The sequence below is a fragment of the Osmerus eperlanus genome, chromosome 17 (assembly GCF_963692335.1).
Source record: "Osmerus eperlanus chromosome 17, fOsmEpe2.1, whole genome shotgun sequence".
In the NCBI taxonomy this organism is placed as follows: Eukaryota; Metazoa; Chordata; class Actinopteri; order Osmeriformes; family Osmeridae; genus Osmerus; species Osmerus eperlanus.
In genome coordinates this window covers 3,626,077-3,649,360 of record NC_085034.1, presented here as the reverse complement: position 1 = coordinate 3,649,360, position 23,284 = coordinate 3,626,077, and the positions used below count along the sequence as shown (strand labels likewise).

General features: G+C 46.5%; 1 long non-coding RNA gene across 1 annotated transcript; it reads right to left on the bottom strand.

Moving 5' to 3' along the window:
- Positions 1–5,953: 5,953 nt before the first annotated feature.
- On the bottom strand, positions 5,954–21,767 carry LOC134037669 (uncharacterized). The gene is made up of 3 exons (XR_009932557.1): positions 21,752–21,767; positions 6,445–6,539; positions 5,954–6,276 (listed from the first exon to the last, which is right to left on the bottom strand). It is a non-coding gene; the product is annotated as an uncharacterized LOC134037669 (long non-coding RNA).
- Positions 21,768–23,284: the final 1,517 nt, after the last annotated feature.

Genomic DNA, 23,284 nt, shown 5'->3' with positions numbered 1-23,284 from the left:
ATGTATCTGCTCCCTAGATCCAGCCCTCTGGGATCAGCAGGCTGCCAATGGAGCTCTCCCACCACAGAGAAGAGCTTCTGGAGCAGGGGTAAACAACCACAGGCTACACCCCACGGCCTACCCCCCCACCACCACCACTTCCTATCCAGGCACACTTCGAGTCCCACAAAAAGAGCAGTGAGAGAAAACTATTGGTTGGTTTAATGACACGGTTGACCTGTCTGTCTGAATACTGAGGGTCATCAGTATGTTCTTGTGGCCATGTGTCAGAATAGAATTGCAGTCAGCTGTTGACATGTCTGACATGACATGTCTATTAGACCTTATACCCTCACACAGCCACACCACACACACACACACACACACACACACAGTCCCCATGCAGTATAAATTGTTCTGCATCTCAACCCTTCCTTTGTGCTTCGAAATAATTTAAAATAGAAAACCATGTATGTAGACACACACCCTGATGACCCTCAACATTGAAGTCTTTTCTCTCTCTCCATCTTTCTCTCTGTTCATCACTCTGCTTCACCAGACCCCTACTCCTCCTCCAGGGTGTGAGCTAATGATTGGGAGATGTGGAAATGAGTCAGAGCAGAGCATGGCTGTGGTCTCTGCTTCAGGCTCTGAAGGACATATTTCCTTCTTCCTTGCCACCCATCCCGACCCCCTGCACATAACCCAATAGCTCGCTGGTAGAGCAGCCCAGGGGATGGTGTGTCTCTGTGTGTGTGTCTCTGTGTGTGTGTGTGTGTCTCTGTGTGTGTGTCTCTGTGTGTGTGTGTGTCTCTGTGTGTGTGTTTGTGAAAAGGACACCCCCCTCCCCCACGCAATGATGGGAATTGAGTTCGGACAGCAGAACATCAATGTACGTTGTGGGCCAGCAAGCTTCTAGTCAGAGCATAGGCTGTGTGTGCATGTGTGTGTGTGCACGTGCGTGTGTGTGAAAGAGAGAGAGAGTTTCTGGGGAATGAGCCTGTGTCAACGGACCACCTCAGTCTAATAGAAAATAACGTTCTGATGAGGGAACAGCACCAGCTGTGGACCACCAGATGAAAGTCTGGTTCTGGGTCGTCCTGTTGCCAAGACACACTCCCTCCTGGGTCGCCTGTGTGTGTGTGTGTGTGTATGTTTGTCCTTACTCGGAAAAACAATTTCATCAGAGAACAGACATGACTTTACAGCTAATCTTCTATATGATTGTGTGTGTGTATGTACGTGTGTGTGTGGACCCAGGGGAATTGGGGACAAGCAGTCACATGGACCAACAACAGACGGTTGCTACAGACCATTGGCTTTGCCCCACTCAGGGAGGCAGCCTTAGCCAGCTGTGTGTGTGTGTGCATGTGTGTGTGTGTGTGTGTGTGTGGTTGTGTGTGCGTGTGTTTGTGTGTAAGGGGGGTGACATCTCAGTCATTACATAGAGATACGGTTCTTCTTCTGCCAAGACTAATATGTCCTCTAGCCCAGGGGTTCTCAAACCTTTTGGGGCCGGGTTACCCTTACAGAGGAAAACAAGGACCCCCCCATAATCGTACCATCCATTCAACATACCCTTTGAGGTCTTGAATGGACACAATATTCTTGTTTTATTGGTGCAAATGGTCCCCATCTATAGATTATTATAGATTTTTTCGGTTTTTAATGATACAGCACAATTTTACAATTTTATGATTTATGGCAAATTATTTTGTGGACCCCCTGGCTATGGTTCGCGGACCCCTAGGGGTCCGGGGGAACCCACTTTGAGAACCACTGCTCTAGCCTACCCCCCTTCTCTCTCTCCTTCTCTTCTACCACCTCATGAAGACCTGATGAGGAAGGATATTGTTTCTGATTCTGTGGTACTGATCCAGGACAGACCCACTGAGACAATGACAGAAGGACAACCTGGCTCCACACTCCAATCCAGTCAGAAGTCTAAAATCTGTGAATCTGCTCTCCAGAATTCATCCAGGCACTCCTCTCTCCAGTTTCCTGAGTAGCCAGAGACCAAGACCGAGACCCAGTCCTGTATGCCTCTCCAGGCTCTCCTGCCACCCTCCTAGCCTAGTGCCCCACAGCTTGGAAGTACTTTATGCTGTTCAAGTTCATTATGATGACTTACAGGACTTACATTATTACGTGGGTGTAATTACACACAGATGGGAAAAGTATTTAACCAGTGCACCATAAAAATGGTGCTGGCGTGACAAATATGTCCTGTCTACCCGAATCACCTGGCTAACATACGCTGTGTCCAACTGTTTAGAGCCATTATGCTAATGGGGCTAGCCACGACACGCTAATGAGGATGTGACCTCGCCGTACCCTTGACTCTCCTTCTTATGGAAGCTGGTCTATCGTTATTGTTATTGTTGCGTGTGTTGCTATTATAAACCCCCCCGGGGCTGGTCCAATCAGAGAGCTTTCACATCTTATCAGCATCAGCGAGACTTGCAGGTTAGTTGCATTAGCATGTGAATGCCAAGAAGGATATGAGCTCGCTCAAACAGGATGTGACACGGGGGGAAACTACTTCACGTTTTATTTGGAGTACCCACGTTGACGGGTGGCCTGTCCGGCTGTGGACTATTCATATCACGCTGATATTGATGAATGAGAGGAAAACGTTGTAGACAAATAACACACAGAGGACTGGAAGCAGGAGGGAAGAAAGGGAATCAGTGGGTGTGGGGGAGATGGAGAAGAAGGAAGAGGAAAGTAATAGAGCGAGAGCGAGAGAGAGAGAGAGAGAGAGAGAGAGAGAGAGAGAGAGAGAGAGAGAGAGAGAGAGAGAGAGAGAGAGAGAGAGAGAGAGAAGTCAGAGGGGACGCAATGTACAGTGAGTGTGGAAAAAAAATTGAAGGAAAATAGAGAGAGAAAAGGTGAACTCATTAAGGTTTCATTTCTTTGGTGTGTCTTTTTATGTGGTTAAATTGATCCATTTATGGCAGTAACATTCTATCCTGTCTGTGGAACGAAGCCTCTTCTGACTGGGTTTCACACTCTCAAACCACTCTGACATCTCCGGAGGACACGCTCAAGTCTGATTGTATCCTTCACACACACACACACACAACCATATCATTTCATCATACCGTGAGAGGCTGTGTGTGACCATAACTATCTATGTCTCTCTAAACACTGTCTGGGTGAACGGCGACAATAAATCCACACCTGCTTTGGCCAGACTTCAGAATGCACACACATATACACAAACACACACACACAATATCACACCCATGCACACACTCAGGCACAAAGTTTGACAGTCAGACATCTCAAGGGGGGTGTTTATATTTGATTAATAAAACACCCTCATGTCTTATTCAGAGCAACTGTGAGGTCTCCCCTGATGTCTTAATGGAGGAAAGGGGGAGGGGGGGACAGACAAAGATGAAGGGAGGAAGGGGGAGGGAGTAACAGGACAGAGTAGTATAGAACTAGGATGACACATCAAGGGATCATCTGATTCTCCCTGGAGCAGGTGTCACATAACAGCAGCTCTATAACAACCAGAGAGAGAGAGAGAAAACAAGAGAAAGCAAGAGAGCAAGAAAGAGAGAGAGAAACAGTCAGAGAGAGAGAGAGAGAGAGAGAGAGAGAGAGAGAGAGAGAGAGAGAGAGAGAGAGAGAGAGAGAAAGAGAGAAAGAGAGAAAGAGAGAAAGAGAGAAAGAGAGAGAGAGAGAAAGAAAGGCAGGGTAAGAAGAGAGAATTACATCACGGCCATCATACATCAGAGATGAGAGCTGGCCTGGGACAAGACAACAGGAAGTGGTTCAGGAAGTCCATAAATAAACCGTGGGGTTTGAGGGGACACTTTGAGGTCCTTGTTCCGTTTCTCTGCTTTGAAGACCTCCCAAGCTTCAATCGAGAAAGAGATAGAGAGAGAGAGGGAACATGACAAAGTGAGAGTGTCAGAAACAACTTCTCAAAAGTAGGACTGAGGGAGGGAGGTGAGAGGTTCTGACAACTATCTAAAAGCAGTGGCCTTCATCTAGCCTCTCCTGACTTAGGGCTCTTGTTCTGTGTCACCGTGAGACACCTTCCTCTGCTCTGCTGTAGAACGAGGGCAGGTAAGAGGGATCCCAGGTCAGATCTTAGCTCTCTATGTATCCTGTCTGTCATAGCAGAAGAGAGAGGACGATGTGGAGCGCTCCTCAGAGGAGGTGGGCTCCAGCTTGTGTGTGTGTGTGTGTGTGTGCGTAGGAGAGAGAGAAAGGAGAGACATCCAACTATAAAGTGTCCCCCTGGCTGGCGTAGTAGCATCGTGCCTGACACACACTGTTAAACATGCTGTTTGTTCAGTTCACGCAGCCATTCTCATGGGAACTGGCCTATCAGTGCTGCTCAGAGTGTGTGTGTGTATGTGTGTGTGTTTGTGTGCATGTGTGTGAATGTGTCCACGTGCGTGTCAGTGTTTGGTGTGTGTCTGTCCCTGAGTGTTAAACAGAGGAGAAATGATGGTGTGTGTCAGATGCACCACAGTGAGAAGGTGACTGCCTCTCTCTGGGTTTGTGGATATCAATATTCATGCCACTTGACTAGCTGATTGGCTGTCAGCCCGCCCCATTAGGACTGAGTAGGAGGGCTTGTTAGGCTGATTTGTTGTGGAGTGACTGAGGACGGGTGTCTAAGAAGATTTTTTTTTATTTTTTTATTGGAGCTTTTGCCACATCACTTGGGTTTCATAGAGTTGATTCAGAAGACAAGCCTGAAATTGAAACAACGCTGGCTCAAACCTTTTCAACCACCATGGAGCGAGTTATGTTCCGGTCTGCACACCTAATTTTAAACTGATTGGAACATTTTGACCACAAATAAATGGCTCCATGACCCGAAAAATTGGTTGCCAACTGGAACCAAAAAATAGCAGGTTTTCCTTGACCTGAAGTGTGAACCGTGACAACATCAATGGGACATAATCTACAGGTTGGAAAGTGAGAAATAATCGAAAAACATTTGGGTGAACCAGTGTGAGGTTCAAGCAGGATGAACCAGTCAGGTTCAGGCAGGATGAACCAGTGTGAGGTTCAGGCAAGATGAACCAGAGTGAGGTTCAGGCAGGATGAACCAGTGATGTTCAGGCAGGATGAACCAGTGAGGTTCAGGCAGGGTGAGCCAGTGTGGTTCAGGCAGGATGAACCAGTGTGAGGTTCAGGCAGGATGAATCAGTGATGTTCAGGCAGGGTGAGCCAGTGTGGTTCAGGCAGGATGAGCCAGTGTGGTTCAGGCAGGATGAACCCGTGTGAGGTTCAGGCAGGATGAATCAGTGAGGTTCAGGCAGGGTGAGCCAGTGTGGTTCAGGCAGGATGAACCAGTGAGGTTCAGGCAGGATGAACCAGTGTGAGGTTCAGGCAGGATGAATCAGTGAGGTTCAGGCAGGATGAATCAGTGTGAGGTTCAGGCAGGACTAACCAGTGTGAGGTTCAGGCAGGATGAACCAGTGTGGTTCAGGCAGGATGAACCAGTGAGGTTCAGGCAGGGTGAGCCAGTGTGGTTCAGGCAGGATGAACCAGTGAGGTTCAGGCAGGATGAACCAATGTGGTTCTAGCAGGATGAACCAGTGAGGTTCAGGCAGGGTGAGCCAGTGTGGTTCAGGCAGGATGAACCAGTGAGGTTCAGGCAGGATGAACCAGTGTGAGGTTCAGGCAGGATGAACCAGTGAGGTTCAGGCAGGATGAATCAGTGTGAGGTTCAGGCAGGATGAACCAGCGTGAGGTTCAGGCAGGATGAACCAGCGTGAGGTTCAGGCAGCTGTAAGAGGTTGTGACCCTAAATCCCAGTGGGGGTGACGCCCTGCCGAGCTGCACTGCTGTGTGCTTGTGCAGCGTCTAAACACAGCCTGTAGACACACTTAGAACGGCAGGGCCCGTTAAAGATGAAGAATTATACAGGCTTGTGTTACAGACTCTCCGGTCACATTACACACACACACACACACATGTTGGTTTGGAGAGTGTCAAGTGAAGGTCATGGTCTATCTGGATGATATGCACAGATAAAACAGCCATCAGGCTTAAACAACATTCGAAAAGACTCTTCTTTCAAAATGTTTATTTTTTAGGGGTGGAAATACAACACACGGAAGTGTGCTATTCTATGCACATGTACACTCACACATATGAATCCACTCATACACACACACAAGCATGTAAACACGTGCACACACACACAAACACAGTTAAGAGTTGACAGCCAGCCAGGTGTGAAGGTGCCCTGGTCCATGCTGAGGCCGGCTGGCTCTCAGAGACTCAGAGCAGGACCTCATGCAGGTCATCTTCTCCTGGCTGGAGAGCAAGACAGGAGGGCCTACTTAACCAGAAATGATGGATGACAGACCTTCTTCCATTCCCTCCTTCCCTCAGACCCTAAATCCCTCCATTGCTTCATTCATCCATCTTTCTCCATGCGTTCCTTATTGCATTATCCTATTCATTCTCTCTGCTTCTACAAACCCATGGCTCTCCATCCTCTGAGCAGTGTTTGTTGTGGTTCTGTGGGATACTGGATCATGTATGCTGCCCCCAGTGGTGTTGTGGTGGTAGAGGAGCTGGAGAAAGAAATACAGGCTATTGATTATCCTGCATGAGATTCAGGAGAGTCAGGACTGGTGAAAAATGTGAAAATGAAAAGTGAGGAGATGAGCGGAGGGGTGCGGCCAGGAGATGAGGAGAGGTGTTTTGAGGCAGTATTGGATTTCTCCAGTCTTTCTATTCAGATGGGATCACTCCTGTAAACAGCCAGACCATAATGAAAAAGCTAGCGCACTCTGCAGCTGTGCAGGCGCCAGGCACAGTTGCTAGGCGCCCAGATACAGGCATTAGGACGTATTGGTTTCTCTCGGCTATTCCTCATTTCAATTGAACTCTCATCCATTTTTATGGAGGGATCTCAAATCCAAGGGAGAGGACGGCAGGAAAAGTTGATGTGTTAATGCAGAATGAAATTGTCTTGATAACTGAGAACGGCTGGGTAACGTGAGGTAACGTTATTAGCGTAGCAGTTTGCTTTACAGTTGTGAATCAGCAAGGTTTACTCGAGTTTAGCCACTTCGAAGATCGGCTGAGTAAATGTGGTAAGAGCTACAAAAGGAAAAAGCAGATACGGCCAAATGAAAGATTATATTTTAGTATTTTGAGGTGTGACAAGCGTAAATGTCTAATGCAGACAACCTGAGGTTTCACACTATATCTATAGACAGACATGTAATTTCCACTACTGCACAGAAATCACCATCATCACTCTTTTCACTGGAGATGTAGACCTTTTACCAAACAGTCCCTAGCTACTGCTTGGAATGTATCCCTGGTTTCTCCCACACCTCAAACATCTACTGTTGGACCAACGTACCTCCTGACATGCAGATTGTAAGTATCAGGTCAGATTACCTTACAGCCATAAACCACCAAGCTACTTGTCCGATATATATAATGGAACAGAGTCCCTGTGTTTGTGCCAGCAGGGTTGACTAGGAGTGGCAGTGTGTGTGCCGTGGGGGTAAACAGAGGGAGGTGGGTGGCAGAGGAGAGGGTCTGAGGTTGCTTTATGCTAATGAGACTCTCTCCTTCCAAGTCTCAGCTCAGCAGACTGACAGTGGGAATGATGAATGGTATCATGCAGCAGAAAACAAACTGGGAAATCTCCCAAAGTCACAGCATTAGCATCAGAGACCCTTAAGAGAGACGGGCAGGGGGAGAGTTGGAAAGCAGAGGGAAGAGGCGAGAGAGGGGGGAGAGAGAGAGGGGAGAGAGACAGAGATGGAGGAAGATGGATGAAGGAGAGAGGCGGGGATGAGGAGAGATAGCGTGTAATAGTGAGCTAATCCACATTTATTTGTTTAATTCCTGACGTATACAAATGTGTCTCTGGTAAAACAGAATGAGATCTTTCCTGAGCGTACAAAATGGAGAATGACTCAATAGTTGTGCTAAAGAGTGAGTGTGAGTCAGTGTGTAGGTGTGCAAAGACTGTGTGTGTTTGTGTGGGTATGTTTGTGTCCATTGCGTGCATGTGCAACCATTGATCAAGCAGTGACAGAGACTTATTACCCAGTGTGTGATGGTGACCTTTCCTGACCCCCCCCCCGCGCGTTCCAACGTCGACGCTGGACGTTAATGACCTGCCAGTCGGCCAGCGACGGCAATCTGACATTTCCAGCACGGTGGTCGCATTTCTACTCCGCGACACAAACGGAGGCTGCACACAGTGAGGAATGGCCCAGCCTGAACAAACCAGCTCTAACGACCTGAGGTCCAGAGAGGACTGTTGGAATGACGTGTGTTCTGTGGAAACTTATGGGTTCGTGAAGACTAGAAGTCTACAATACTGACTTGTATGAAATTGGAGACTGTCGGGATAGTTCTATGTTGGAGGGATTTGAGTTGAATGTAAGGCTGACTGTATTAGGCAACCATTGCATGTATGCTGTAATACCTGCTAGGATTATCAGAACTATTACATGAGAGCAGACAAGACTAGACGCTGGGATGGGATGGGACATGAAATAGTCCAGAAGCATCATAACATATTTATTATATTAAACTACAAGAAATCTCCTCTGTGAGTAGCCAACCACTAATTATGATCACAGATCCAGCAGTCCTCTCTCGACCCTTTAGACTGAAGGTCCTAAAGGATCAATTAGAGATCACAAAGGGAACTCTGTGATGTCCCAGTCCCCTTCATCAGATACCCGCCTGGCTAGCTGACCTCAGCCCAGCTCCTAACAGACCTGACATATACAGTAGAAGCATTTTTTATGATTTTAGGATGAACACACATGCACAGTCAAACATCAAGCAGATTATAGATTGAATAAGTGCACATGGTGCACTCAGAAATTATCCTTTTGGATGTTAAGTCTTAGCACTGTGATGTTAGACATGCCAAAGTAAGTGTTACATCTCTGTTTATAGAGAGAGGTGATGGTTCTGCAGTTGTCTACAATGGTTAAATACATCTTAAATTCCAGAAATTGGGTTTGAGGTTGCGAGACCTGATTTGGTGTTGACCCACCTTTGATATGTGAAGAGGACAAGGATACCTGATCACAGAAAGCTGGTTCTCTTTATCTGTGAAAGTGAGTCTGACAAGTCAATGAGTGTGAGGAGAATATCCACTCCAGAACAATACACATACACTGTAGGAGAGTGAGCCTTAGAAATTTGAAATTTCTGTTCAGAAATGCAGCAATATGCTTGAAAGTAATGAGCTTTAAAGGTGCTTTGAAAAAGCAAAATCATTTAAAAAAGCTATATGAATTGAGCCAGTGATTCAGGACAATATGCATGCTTCAGATATTCCAAGTGTGGATTCACCCAGAGCATGTATAGCCTTGGGCAGTGCTAATCAGTGGACACACACAAACACACAGACACGCACACACAGACACGCACACACAGACACTCCTTCACAGACCTACACACATCATGTGGTGAACGGAGAGAGCAGCCAAGGGTGTGTGTGTGGGGGGGGGACCATGAAAGAGCCTTCCATGGGGATATCAAATCACAAGCAAACAGAGTGAATTGCCCTTCATCACACTGGTCTATTCAACAGCGGGGAAAATACCACTCTGGTTCGCTCTCATTGTGTTCTCATTGCCATCCTCCGTGGCAATGAGACCAAACGCTCAAACACACACACACTGTTTTTAGACATGAGATGCTTCTCTCTCTCAGAGAACTAAGTGACTGGGAGAAGGCTCATCAGAGTTGACATGTTTCGTGAACGTGCACACGCACCTCCTCTGTTCTAACTAGTCTTGATCCATCCATCACTACCTCCTGGCACAACACCTCTTTGTCTCTCTCTCTCCCTCTTCTTGGTCTCTCTCCCTCCTTCACTGGTAAATATCTGTATCAGTCTTAGTTCATGAACAGAGCGGGTCCAGACCCAGTCCAATCCTGGTTAAACTCTCCAAATGAAAACTCTCCATCTAATCGCACAGTGGTGGTTAAGAATGGCGTCTGTCCTAACAAGATGATCCTAATAAGTCAACTCTAACCGGACTGTTCTCACGAGTCTGTTCTAACGACACTGTCCTACAAAGAGTGTTCCAATGAGTCTGTTCAATAAGTCTGTTCCAACGAGACTGTCCTTATGAGTCTATCCTAATAAGATTGTTCTAATGATTATCCTAACTAGTCAATCCTAGAGAGTGTGTCTTAATGAATCTGTTCTTGCGATCTTTCCTAACGAGTCTCTTCTAACAACGTCTGTTCGAACGAATCTGTCCTGGCAAGACAGTTTTAATGAGACTGTTCTAACGTGTCTGTCCTAACACATTCCCAGCCTCAGAGCTCACAGAGCTGTCTTCAGTCCTCCAGACCAAAGCACACCAGAGATTATCCTAGGACATGTCTACACATAAACTCGTGCATCACACATGCTCCAGTGTCCACCTCATAAATGAGACCTCTGCTTTCCTCCTAGGGCAGCCAGAAGCAGGGAGCAGCCATATTAACTGTTCGGCATGTTTTTGTATTGGGGTGATTATCACCGGGGTGCACGGGGAGAACATGCAAACTCCACACAGCAAGGCCCAGGATGTAGCTCACCTGAACACCGATAGGTCTAATCGAACCCAGACCCTGTACATACCAGTCCCACCGTGCCACCTGATGGCAAACCAACTACCAATTTGCACCTGGCTTTGGTAGAGTATGGGAATATAGGGATTTTTGACAATGCATTAAAATAATGTATTGCAACAGTATTGCAAAGATTCCTGCAAGCCATTTTGTAGTTTCACTCACTACAAAGGGACATAGGACAACAAAAGCAGGAGACATTCAGACATGTTCTTGGTGCTTTGTTGAAACAGCATGATGGAAATCGAGGAAACACGAGGAAGACAGAGTGAAGGCACACAGTAACCCTTTTAACGGTTGCATTTTATTTATTTATTTACTTTTGAACCTACACCCAATTTCCACGGGGTCTAGCAGACCTGGAACACAGTATATGTGTTATGTTTGTGAGGGGTGGAAAGTGTGCACTCCATATTTTTATTTTATTTTTCATGTTTGTCAAGAAAAGGTTAGTTGAAAAACGGATTATTTGTTAAATGTTTCTTTTACTAAACATGAACAATGGTTCACAAATACTCAAACACCACACAAAGGTTAATCGAACATCCTTGCATTAGACAAAAGACAAAAACATGCAGAATATAATCTGTATACGTTGTCTTGTCCTCACTATATACATTGTATAAATGTAAAATATGTACTACATATTCCACTATGACAAAGGCTCACCTCTGACCGCATTCCCCTCAAAGGATCTGCTATCAAGCCCAGATTAGAAAGGTTTCACTCCTCTCACCCTCCATCAAATCCACATTCATTAGGCAGGAGCTGAGAAGTGAATGTGGTGTGGATATGAATGGATAAAATGGGATATTCTCTTTTCTGTTCCTTCTCCGTCCGCTAAATCATTCATGTTTCATGTCCCTCCTAAAAATCACAGGACTAAGGGTCAATCGATCCCCTGTCCTCTTTTGTTACAGAGGGTGTGTGTGTGTGTGTGTGCCTAGAATGCATCTGTGTCTGTGTGAGGATTTGTATGGGGTTAACATCGTTTTAATCAGTTTCATTCAAGGCTGAATGTTGGAGATGGTAACTCAGAACATTAGTCATTCAGCACCATGGAGCTCAGAGGAGCTCCCTGGCAGCTCTGTGACAGTCTCTTGGCTGCCCACAGTGACCCGGCCAGTCATGAAGGGGCCCCTCCTGGCTCTGGGCTATGGAGCTGATTGGCTCAGGTCTCTGTTAAGGGCTTCTCCACTACTACCATGAGAGAAGTAGGGAGAGAGAGAGAGAATATAGAATAGAGAATGATGCATGACACACGGATGGGAGAGCGATTGAGAGAGCGATGGAGAGTGATGGAGAGAGCAATGGAGAGGTCGATGGAGAGAGATGGAGAGAGCGATGGAGAGAGCGATGGAGAGAGCAATGGAGAGAGCAATGGAGAGAGAGCTGGGTAAAGAAAGGACCTGAGGGACGGTTGTCCAGGTTAGAGCAGAGGAGCGGACACACCTGAGTCTCCATGCACACCTGAGCTTTGCTCCCCAGGCCACACAATACACACACACGCAAAGGACCTCACAAAGCAGTCATGCACAAAGTACATGGCTGATTATCAAGGCATGACCCTGAGCGCCATGAAAGCAGTCGTGTGTGTGTGTGTTAGTGTTCTGCCTCAATCCTGCTGAAATACCTGGTGTCCTATGCTAGCAGTTTGAGGCTGAAAAATGTCCTACGTATGATGCTATTCATTAAAAGATGTTCCAGAAAAAATGGATGTAGGCCATGGATGCGTGTGTGCATGTTTGTGTGTGTGAGAGAGGTTGCATTCCCATGCCATTATGCTGAACCAATACCCGCCAGTCCTGGCCTAATATGTCTGCAATCTGGGCTACACACACACACACATACACAAGCACACACACACATGCTCTCACACACAACACAAATTGTTTTTAAAACCTCATGACAAATGACTCTGATCCAACATGAAGTATTTCACATCCCTAAATACAATTGTGAAATCTCTTTGTTTTTTTGCATTTTCTTTTTTCTTTTCTCTCTCTCTTTTCTCTCTCTCTCTCTGTCAGACAAATGGATTACAGTTATACTCAATGAAGCCTATCTAATCAGTCATTCATTAGAAAAATGATAAAAGATTACTTTCATGCTTCCAATAAGGATTAAAATGTCTGGTTGACAATGTTTTCAATGAACAACTGGGACGTTATAGGATGCTCAGTGTGAAGTAAAGAAGAAGTCAAATGGTAAGACAAGATGGTTTGAAAGAGTCTGTGAAATTTGTGTCACAGCATATGCACACATGTGTGCACACACACACACACACCATCAGAGAGTCTTTTGAGGGGCTGACAGTAAGCCTGGCCCGTGGGACCAAGTCCTTGAAACCAGCTATAACGGCCCCTGTCTCTCTCCGCCTCCCTCCCTCCCCCTCCCTCCCTCCCTCCCTCCGCCTCCCGCACCATCATCCCTCCCTTCCTCGTCATCACAGGACACATGACAGATCCTCCAATGACGCCCCGCTGCGGCAGCCTTTGAAGCGCCGCCACGCTGAGAGAGCAGCCCGTCAGATGCTTTCCTCCCCGGCAGACCCCGCCCACCTCCCCCCGGGGCCACGCCTCCACGCCGCCCGCAGCCCTGCTGTTCTGCCTGTGTCTGCCTGGGTGCAGCCGCCTCGGGGACACGGAGCCAGACACAATTAGACAGGCAGGGAACGTTCAGTCGGATACACATAGAGAGGGGGGGGGGGGAGAGGTGAGAGAGAGAGAGAATGATAGAAAGATATTGACGAAGTTGAGCAGACACAGAGAGCTACTCAGGGTTTCTGCAGTCAGTCAGTCACTGTGGGAGGTCGAGGAGAGGGCGGAGGATGTTCCTAGGGGACTGATGATTGGAACAGGTTTGCCTCGGTTTGCCGTCTCACGATCTCTGTGTGAGTTTTTGTGTGTGTGTGTGCGCTCGCATGTGTGTTGAGGTGACAAAGCTCTCTAAGCAGACATCAGATGTGACCCTGGTGGATTCAGACAGCTTGTCATCAACCACACACAATACTGCCAGTTCAGCTTGCTATTCTGTGCGTTGGGTGTTAAATAGAATTGTGTGTGCATGTGTGGTGTCAGCATTCTCAAAGTTTTGGTTCAACTTTTCTTGTTATTGCTATTGATAGTGTGACAAGTATGACACGTTATTAGAAACATATAACTCCTCTAAGTATCTTCAGCATCAACCTTCCTTCACTGGCCAGCCAACAATCCTCTCAGGCCCTGTATAACAGAGGGGCAACAAGGTGCCGTCTCATCGATGGAGAAGAGCCCGATTATCCGACCGGCCCTCAGCCTCCAGACAGGAAAGCTGTGTTCCTCCAGTCGATAGCCTGGTCTCCAGGTAGACAGGGCTAACAGCATTAACATTTAACCACCAGGAAGTCCAATTACCAGAGGGCAAAGGTCATTGGCTGTGCATGCTGGGAATGGCGAAGGCCGTTAAATAGGCTCTAATGAAGAGGGGGTCGTTCATTTGTTCCTTCATTTATACTTCAATTGAAGAGGGGACGGCATATTGCTGTCACAGTGGATCTAAAACTCCACCTCAGCCTCTCCCACCTCCTCCACTTGCCTCCCTCCACCCCTTGTTCTTACTGCACCTCTATTGGTGCAGTAAGAACAAGGTGGTGCTTTTTCTGATCATAGTTCACATTTAATCTTCCCCCATCACCAGACCCTGCTCCTTGTACTTCCACCCCCAAGCCCCCTTGCTCCCTCCTTACCCACCCTGCATCTTCTCCTCCCTGCATCACCTGCCTCCCCTCCCCCTCCTCTTTTATTCCCTTTTCCCTGCTTCCCTCCCAGCCTGTATACTGGTCCAGCTCCTGGTCCTGGCACCTAACACAGTTTCTACATTACACCTCTGGATAATTGATAGTGTGAGAGTTAGCAGGGATCTTCATCCCGGCGAACTCTAAGTAGTTCAGATGTTCACCAGCTCCGGACAGCATCACGGCCAAATGCTTCGTGACAGGGATGAAGACACTCAACAGTAGCCGCGAGTTTTACTTTTACTTTCGGAGAAAGTGGACAAGATTGTCTTTGACCACAGTGAAGAGCTGGGACTGGGGAGGAATCTAAAGTCTAAAACAAGACATCCTCTGAGGGCGCAGATCATGAACCGTTCTATCTGCTAGATGGCTCCCCCCGTGGGCGGTGGAGCTCCACACACCGGCTGTGAAGCTCCACCCATGGTGCCCTGTCTCCCCATGCTCCCTCTTTCTCTCTGTTCCCCCGCCATCAGGGAAGTAGAGAGGGACCCACAGGAAAGATTTCAAATAGGGGTGACCCCACACCCCCATCCCCTACCCTCCACCCCCCTCACCTCAGTTGCAGCCTCACACACTTCTCCAGAGTGGCTTTCCTCTGGGCCCCTAGATGAAGGAGGAGGGGAGAGAGGAGAGGCTAGAGGGAGACGGGGGAGGCGAGAGGGAGAGGTAGGGGGGATGAAGGACATGCAGAAGAATGGCTGTATGGCCAACCAAATTAAACATTTTAAAAAGGAAACTAATACAATTGAGCTTAGAGATATGATATAGGTCCAGAGACATGCCGGCACATCTGCTACACAACGTCTAAACACTGTCTACTGACCTTATGTTAGACACACACACACAGGCTGAGGTGTCTGGATGTGATCCCCTCTGACAGTTTGCTGCTGCTGTGAATGTGTTTCTGCTGTTGCCATGGCCTCTGCACCCTGGCACCTTTCAGCAAAACGCAAGTTCAAAAGATTATAAATGTGTCAACCGCTCCCAGCATGCATACATACATCTACACACAAACATGTATGCACACACACACCAAGCACTAACACAAACCGTACACTTAAATTCACATAAACCTCTCCAATGTTGAGCAACACCTCTAGAGCATTTGCCCCAATGTATGTTGATGGCCATAACCTCTCTCTCAGTGTCAGGCTTTTAGTCAGTCCATGCACACATGCTTCACTCACCTACATCCACAGGAGAAAGAAAAAAAAGGTTGGAGCACATTTCGAGACAGCGTGACGTATGGTATGTGGGTAGCACGTGTGTGTGAGTGGTGCTGCTCTGCCTCCCAGCAGGATGGAGAGCTTTGTCTCCAGATACAGATGCTGGGGGCCTGCCAACGCCTTCAGCCCAGCTGACTCATTCCTGTAGACACTGTCTGCACATGGACATCTGTCTATAACCAGAGTACCACATCACAATGTAACTCACTAGGACACGAACACTGAGAAAGGGGATGTTTGGGGATAACTTTCTACTGTAGGTTAATGTTGACGTGTCCAAGCAGACATAATCTGTCTGTCTGCCAATCCTGTCTGTTTCTGCCATGGAACTTGATGTGTGTTTCATCTGCTCCTCATTCCACTGAAATGGAAATAGTCCTAAATAGCCCCTGAAAACAGATGTGGTCTACAGATACACAAAGAGTGACCCTGAGAGAGAGAGAGAGAGAGAGAGAGAGAGAGAGAGAGAGAGAGAGAGAGAGAGAGAGAGAGAGAGAGAGAGGGGAGGGGGGGGAAGGTTCACCAAATAAAATGTTAGATGTGAATATGTGTGTGCCTCAGTGCGTGTGTGTGTACATGTGCCTCTGTGTTTGGCTGTGTATGTGTGTGTGTTCACGTGGGAAGTTTGGTGTCTGGTGACACAGCAGTCCCTCTGGCTCTAAATTAAAATCTTTGTTGACAGCCCTAATCCCAGTCCAAATCCTAACCCTAATCTCAGTCCAAATCCTAACCCTAATCCCAGTTCAAATTCCCCTTCCAGATGGAACCTTGATCTTACCCCAGGCCAGGAGAGCCAGTTAGCCCTGCACAGTGAGAGCAGCATCAAGGGACTGTCTGGGGAACATCAATGTGTTTCTTCAACTAACGTTTAAATGTATCAATTTTATGAACTGTTGGCTTATTATGAATTTAAAAAAAGGCCACTGCATGTGGTCAGTCCATTGCTAAGGAACTGTGTGTCAATGATATTATGACTAGCTTTCTCATTCGCAAACACATACACACAGTATGTCAGCTCCCTGATTAGGTTTGTGAAGGTAAACAAGGAGAGTGGGGGAGGGGAGTAAGGGTGAAAAGCACTGTAAAACTTGAAAAGTTCAATTTACTCAAATGGTTTGATGAAGTGAAATGCCAAGAGCCATTTGATTTGAAGAACTGGATCAATTGAGTAACCTTAATACACAAGTGTATAATTTACTCAATTGATCCAGTTCTTCAACCCATATGGCTACAAGCGATTCATTTCATCAAACCATTTGAGTGAAGGTAACTTGTCAGGCTTTACAGTGTGAAGTAAGAGAAAGATGGAGAGGTTGAATGAGGGTTGGAGTGGGGGAAGGGAGAGACTGACCTGTGTGTGGAGAGGTTTAGAAGTGATTTACCTTACTGGGTGTCTGGCTGAGATGGGCTATTTTGCTGATGTAACCTGCACTGTAATACCTGAAAGGTTAACTCAACTTATTTGATAAAATGAATTACCTAGAGCCATTCGAGTTGAAGATCTGGATCAACTGAGTGAGCTACACCTCGTAGTTTAAACTGAAGGGTTTCACAGTGTGTGCGTTTGTGTATCTCTGAGACAACTAGGGATTGAGTGAATGGAGGGATAAATGAGTGAGAGATGACTGGCTGCTTAGTGGGCTGGCTGACTGACCAAATCACTGACTGACTCTCTCTCACTGACTCGTTGGCTGACCAAATCACTGACTCGCTGGCTTACTATCACTGACCGTCTCACTGACCGGCTCACTAAGAGACAGGCTGAGTGAAGGAGTTACTGACTTGACTTGAATGGCTGACTGGCTGACAGTCTGACCGACTGGTGGACTGACACTGACTGACCGACTGGTGGACTGGCTGACAGACAGTGACTGACTGACTGATAGTGTCCCCAGGACTGGGTTTTCAACTCCAATAAGAGAGAGAGGGAGGGAGAACATGATCATTCCATGAACACACCGTTATCTGTGGTGCCTTAAGGCCCTTGTTACCCTCCCTCCTCCTCCTCCTCCTCTACCTTCCCTCCCTCCTCCTCCTCCTCCTCTACCTTCCCTCCCTCCTCCTCCTCCTCTACCTTCCCTCCCTCCTCCTCCTCCTCTACCTTCCCTGCCTCCTCCTCCTCTACCTTCCCTGCCTCCTCCTCCTCTACCTTCCCTGCCTCCTCCTCCTCTACCTTCCCTGCCTCCTCCTCCTCTACCTTCCCTGCCTCCTCCTCCTCAGCATTGTCTCCCTAGAGAGGAGAAGGGAGGAGACAGCGATGGAGGGAGCAGAAGAGGACTTCAACTTGATCATTTGTTTCCTCTCTTTTCGCTGCCAAAACATCTACCTGGCACACTTCCTCCCCCACGGCTCTCTCTATCTAGATCACTCACTGCTTCCATTTTTCCTACAGCATTAACAGACTGTTATGATACAAAAGGTGTTTTGGGTCCTCTCAGATTCCATTGATTACCAAGTACAGAGAGAGATGAATTCTGTATATTCAACTCTCCCTTCTTATCTCACCGAGTTAAGGGATGTGAAAGTCATCGGTGGTTTCTAAATATCCTAAAGGATGAAGAATATCTCTAATGGAAATTTAAGAGTTAAGTGATACAGTGGTACAAATACTATCACTAGAAATACCTGATTTCATTGGGATTTTCCATTCAATTCCATTTTTTGATGTCTCAAATTGCAGTTTTCAAGGTAATACAAGACTTCATAAACCAACATTGATTGTTTTTATCAACAGCCAATGAGAAAGCAGAGACAAATAGACTCACAGTTAGGAATATGAAGACATCTAACGAGTCCATTTGGAGCTAAATAAATCATCACACACAAACACACACATGCCCAGAGAACCTTTCAAGCAGAAGTCATTTAACCAGACCAATGACAAACTGGCTTGTTCAGCCATAATTTGTTCTCTCTAGTTGATTTGCTTTAAATGTGATGAGATGTTAAATTTCACTGAATTAGATTCTCCAGTTCTGTTGAGGGCTCAGGAATTACCTTCGCAACCAGTAACTCCTCACACACATACAAACACATATCATTCTGCAACCCCTATTGAATAATGCATGAACATATCAGTGCTGGGTAATGTCTTGTGTAGGATCCAATGCACGCGGAGCAGCCCTGAGGATATTCTCTCCCACAAATTTGAATCTCTGCTCTCCACATAATCAAAGCATCGAGACGTGGCGATGTCATCCTGTATGAAATGGTAAATCTGATGCCTGAGACAGTGTGTGAACCAAATGGGCTTGCTTGTTTATGGTGAATTAATTTGTTCTTCTCCAAGGGTTTTCAACACAACTCGTGGTATTCCGATCCTGGTCTCTCCAAAGCTCCCTGCAGTCCTAGTACTCAACCCGTTCAGGGTGAGGATGGAAGCACACACACACAAACACATGTGCCAAAATGCCTTCACAGAAACCCCCACACATTGGGAGAGTGTTGCACACCCATCTGCCAATCTGATTGGCTCCAGTGAGACTGTACAGAGAGCTTGTCTCTGCAGGGAGAACCTCTTCACACCTCTATATTCACACACACACCAATCTAACCTCTACTCACAGTCTTTACCATAGGGATGCCACATTAAGGAGCAGACATTGTCTACCCCTTACACAAGAATAAGAAAGAAGCAGTGTAGCAGTTTGTATTTGTCTCTTTTTGTGTGCATTTGTGCATGATTCAGTGTGTGTGTGTGAGAGAGAAGAGGTAGGTGTAGAGCTCAGAAACGAACAAACAATGCATCTAAAGGTAGGACACACACCTCTGGAAAAAGAAAACGTTGAGGTAAGATAAAGAGACGAGAAAGGGAGAGACCGAGGTAGAAAAGACACAGATGATTCCAGGGTTTGGCAGCGGACATAAGTGCCTCCGCTCCCATGGGTTCTCTCGTTCCTGACATTTCTGACTGAATGGTGTTCTCTGGAAAATAATGAGAGAAGCAGGGAAGAGAGGGAAGGAAGGAGAGGAGGGAAGTAAGTAGAGGAGAGGGGAAGAGAGGGAAGGAGAGGAGGGAAGTAAGGAGAGGAGAGGGGAAGAGAGGGAAGGAGAGGGAATGAAAGGAGGGGAAGAGATGACATGTATACAGGTGCTAGGAAGGATATCAGTAGGTGGTCTAATCTAAAGCAGCTGATCAGTTCATTAGAGCACATACCGGCGGAAAGATTTCGCCACAGGACTGGCATGATTGACTTGCATGCATTGCCATTCATCTAGATGCACACACACACACACACACCTACCAGATCTACCTGGGCAATTACTGATACCAGGTAAGGAGGTGTCAGCTCTTACTGAGAACTGGACACACACATAATGAGGCCTGACTCAGTGAAGCATCTATTTGTCAGTGTGTGTGTGGGGGGGCTAGTGTGTGGGTAGCTGAGGCTGTATAAAGGCCTGTATATTTGTGACAGTTTCTCGCTGAGTACAGCTGCCTGCCGATTGGAACAGTGACAGTATAACGAGACACACAAAGCGCAAACTGATCTGAGTTTGGTGTAGCACTGAAATACGTACAAGACCACTGCACAGAATACAGACTTGTAAACAGTTCCAAACCTATGGATAAACCAGAAGATATGCCTCCCCTCATCTGTGGTCCGAATGAGAGCCTTGATAAGAGGTCAAGATGTCTCTGTCTAACAGCCTGTATCTGACTCTGCCATCAGATCCCTTGTCTCCAGCTCTCACTAGCACCCAGTCCAGACCATTCATTCTTACAGCACCTCTATCTACTACCAGCTGAGCTGATACCTGCAGCTAGATCAGGATTCACAGGTAGGTGTGTGTGTGTGTGAGGAGGCCAGCAAGAGGGATGTGTTTTGGATGCCTTAGGCCTCCAGGAGAGTGTGATTCTCTTCAGTCAACCTCTAGCAGCTCTGATGTGTCTGTATGTGTGTATGGCTGTGTGTGTGTATGTGTGTGTATGTCATGATTGCGCCATGTTACATCACTGCTGTGTGTTTTTGATGGACACAGACTAACCTTGCTGAGGATTCTCTCAAAGACCTGGCTTTCCTGAAAAGACAGGACTTCACCAGTCAAGGCTGGCTTCCGCTGGTATTAGACATGGACAGACAACACTATGATACCACCATCCTCACACTTAAGAGGACTCACAGCTAGAACATTCTTTATAGATGTATATATGTAATTAGCTTTGCAGTCAGTTCTATCCGCTCTCTTTTAATGTGATGTCTCCCTCCCATACTCAGCACATGTTGAAGGCTATAAAGCATTTCATATGTTTGAGGAATTATGATTTTTTTCTGTTAACACACCCCTAATAATCTTTAAGAAAAAACTCCGGCCGGCAAAATACATAAAAGCACGGAGAAGCCTAATAAATAATGAATACATGTCAAAAGTGTCACCAGATGGTTCTGTATGGCAGAAGGGGTGTGTGTGTGTGTGTGTGTGTGTGTGTGTGTGTGTGTGTGTGTGTATCTGTGCGCATGCAAGTGAGCACGTCTAAATCCACGCTTCCCTTCGTCTATTACTATGTAAGTCCCTCAAAAGTCAGATGAAACGGTGCTAAAATTAACCTAGGCATCGACACTGAGACGCTGTGAGAAGAGCGATAACAAGATGCTACTCTTCCTCGTTTCCCTTCCATCCGCTAAGACTGACAGAACCATTACAATACTTCATCCTTTGCCTGCTGAGGTTATAGTATCTTACCACAAAGAAAAGTCGACAGGGAATATTAATCAAATTACCATGTACAGAAAAATAGGAGGCCATACAATACTGTACTCTAGTATACGGGGATGTGTCAGAGAAAAAAAAGGATGGTGCAAAGGCCCTTTTAAAAGTAAGAAGATGTATCTAACTCCTCTCACAAGTCATTGTAAAACACTGTCAACAACAGACACCATTACAATCTTTAGAGCCTGCTGCATGTGAAAGCCATTATATTCGAGGTAAGATCACACGAGCACATTTGAATGGCAACCAATCACTCGTCGTCAATTCCCTGCAGTCGCCACAAAACCCCCGGCAACTGTGACACACTCCTCAGTAGCGGTAAATACGTTTGCCAAACGCATATTTATGCATCAGTGTACACGCATACTTAAGTTAGCCTCCCCTCACTCACAGCAACAGAACTAGGTCTCCAGTACATTCCCCAATTTCATATCATATCAATCACATCATAGCTTACTAGATGAGTAGCATCGTAGATGTCTGGAAGAATGCCTTCGCTCCGCTGGGCCTCAATGTGCTGTCAAACTGAAAACATCAGTCTGTATGAAGCTCCGGTTTAAATACTGTACGTCTTTTGAAATTAATGAGGGCTATAATTAAAACTGTAAGCTACAAATTAAGGTTTCTGAGAACGTCGTTCCCTTCTCAAGGTCATGCTGCCGCTGCGTTTTAGTTTTAACATCCGAGAAGAATAGTCGATTTTTGTAATTGCTTTAAATATCCTTCCTCATCTCATTCAACGTTGTGAACCATTCTTCAATGTTTTTACATTTTACTTATCATAATTAATTCTGAAGGTTACCAAACAGTCCGTTGATTTCTCGGACTATAGGCCTATACAGAGGTGGACTTTCGAAATAAATACATATTTGTTGATGCAAAAAACGAATATATGACCGAACCGCCTATTTTATGCTACCAAATGAAAAGCATTTCCCCAGCTGGGACCTGCTGAAGAGATAGATAGCACTAGCTGCCATGCTGAAAAACAGTGGATATTGCGTAATACTTGATATCACCATTGACAATTCTACATTTTTGTTTGCCCCAGTGCTTGCCTGATTTAAAATATAAAGGCTTATTGTATAAAGTAGAACTACACAGCCTGACTGGCAGGTGTCATGGTCTTTCATATCTTCTAAATAACACTGACATTAGTACAGGCAGGATACACATCAGTGTTTCCCTATACAGACCTGTATGGGGTTTACAGAAACCGAGTCAGACTGAGGTGTAATTGCGTTGAGCTTCACTGTGTTGTTAGTTGTTGATCTCGGCAGCTCTGCTGACAGATTGGTGTCAGTTCTGCTCTTCTAAAACAAGGCTGTCTGCCTGCTGCCTCTTGTGTTTATGCGAAGGAGGAGAAAATACCTGCTCAATGAACCAAGATAGAACACTGGCCATTAAACTAATAGAGATTGTACCATTCCAAGCTATCATGGGGTTGGTAATATTCATCCTAGGTATCATCCATCACATGGAATCTGGGAAGAGAAATCACATTACCATGTCTGGTCTCGACAGGAACCTGGCCATAGGGTATGTTTGGTTTTGGCCCCAGTCAAAGATCAGGCTCTCCTCCATCATACGTTGTGCAAAGTTGCTGCTGAGCCAGAAACACACAGGGTGAGCTGAAGGACATGTCTGGGGAGGTTGGAACAGACGCGCGGAGGCGGGTGAGGACTCAGAGGGAGGGAGGGGGCCAGAGGGGAGTATGGGCTGGAGGGCTGGGACCGTGGCCACCTCTCTCCTCTACCTGGAGGTGAGGGACACAAAGAAATCATATGAGCCATTACTGCATGGACAACAACAGCTACAGGCTGCCGTTGTGTATGCTACAATACCTCTCCTGCCTAATGCAGCTTAATATAACCCCCCTGGCTAACTGTTCCTTTCAGGACACTACACACACCACTACACACACCTGCCTGCCTGCCTGCCTGGCTGAGACACAGCTCAAGGGCTTCACTGAATAAGTTGGTGTGGGGGT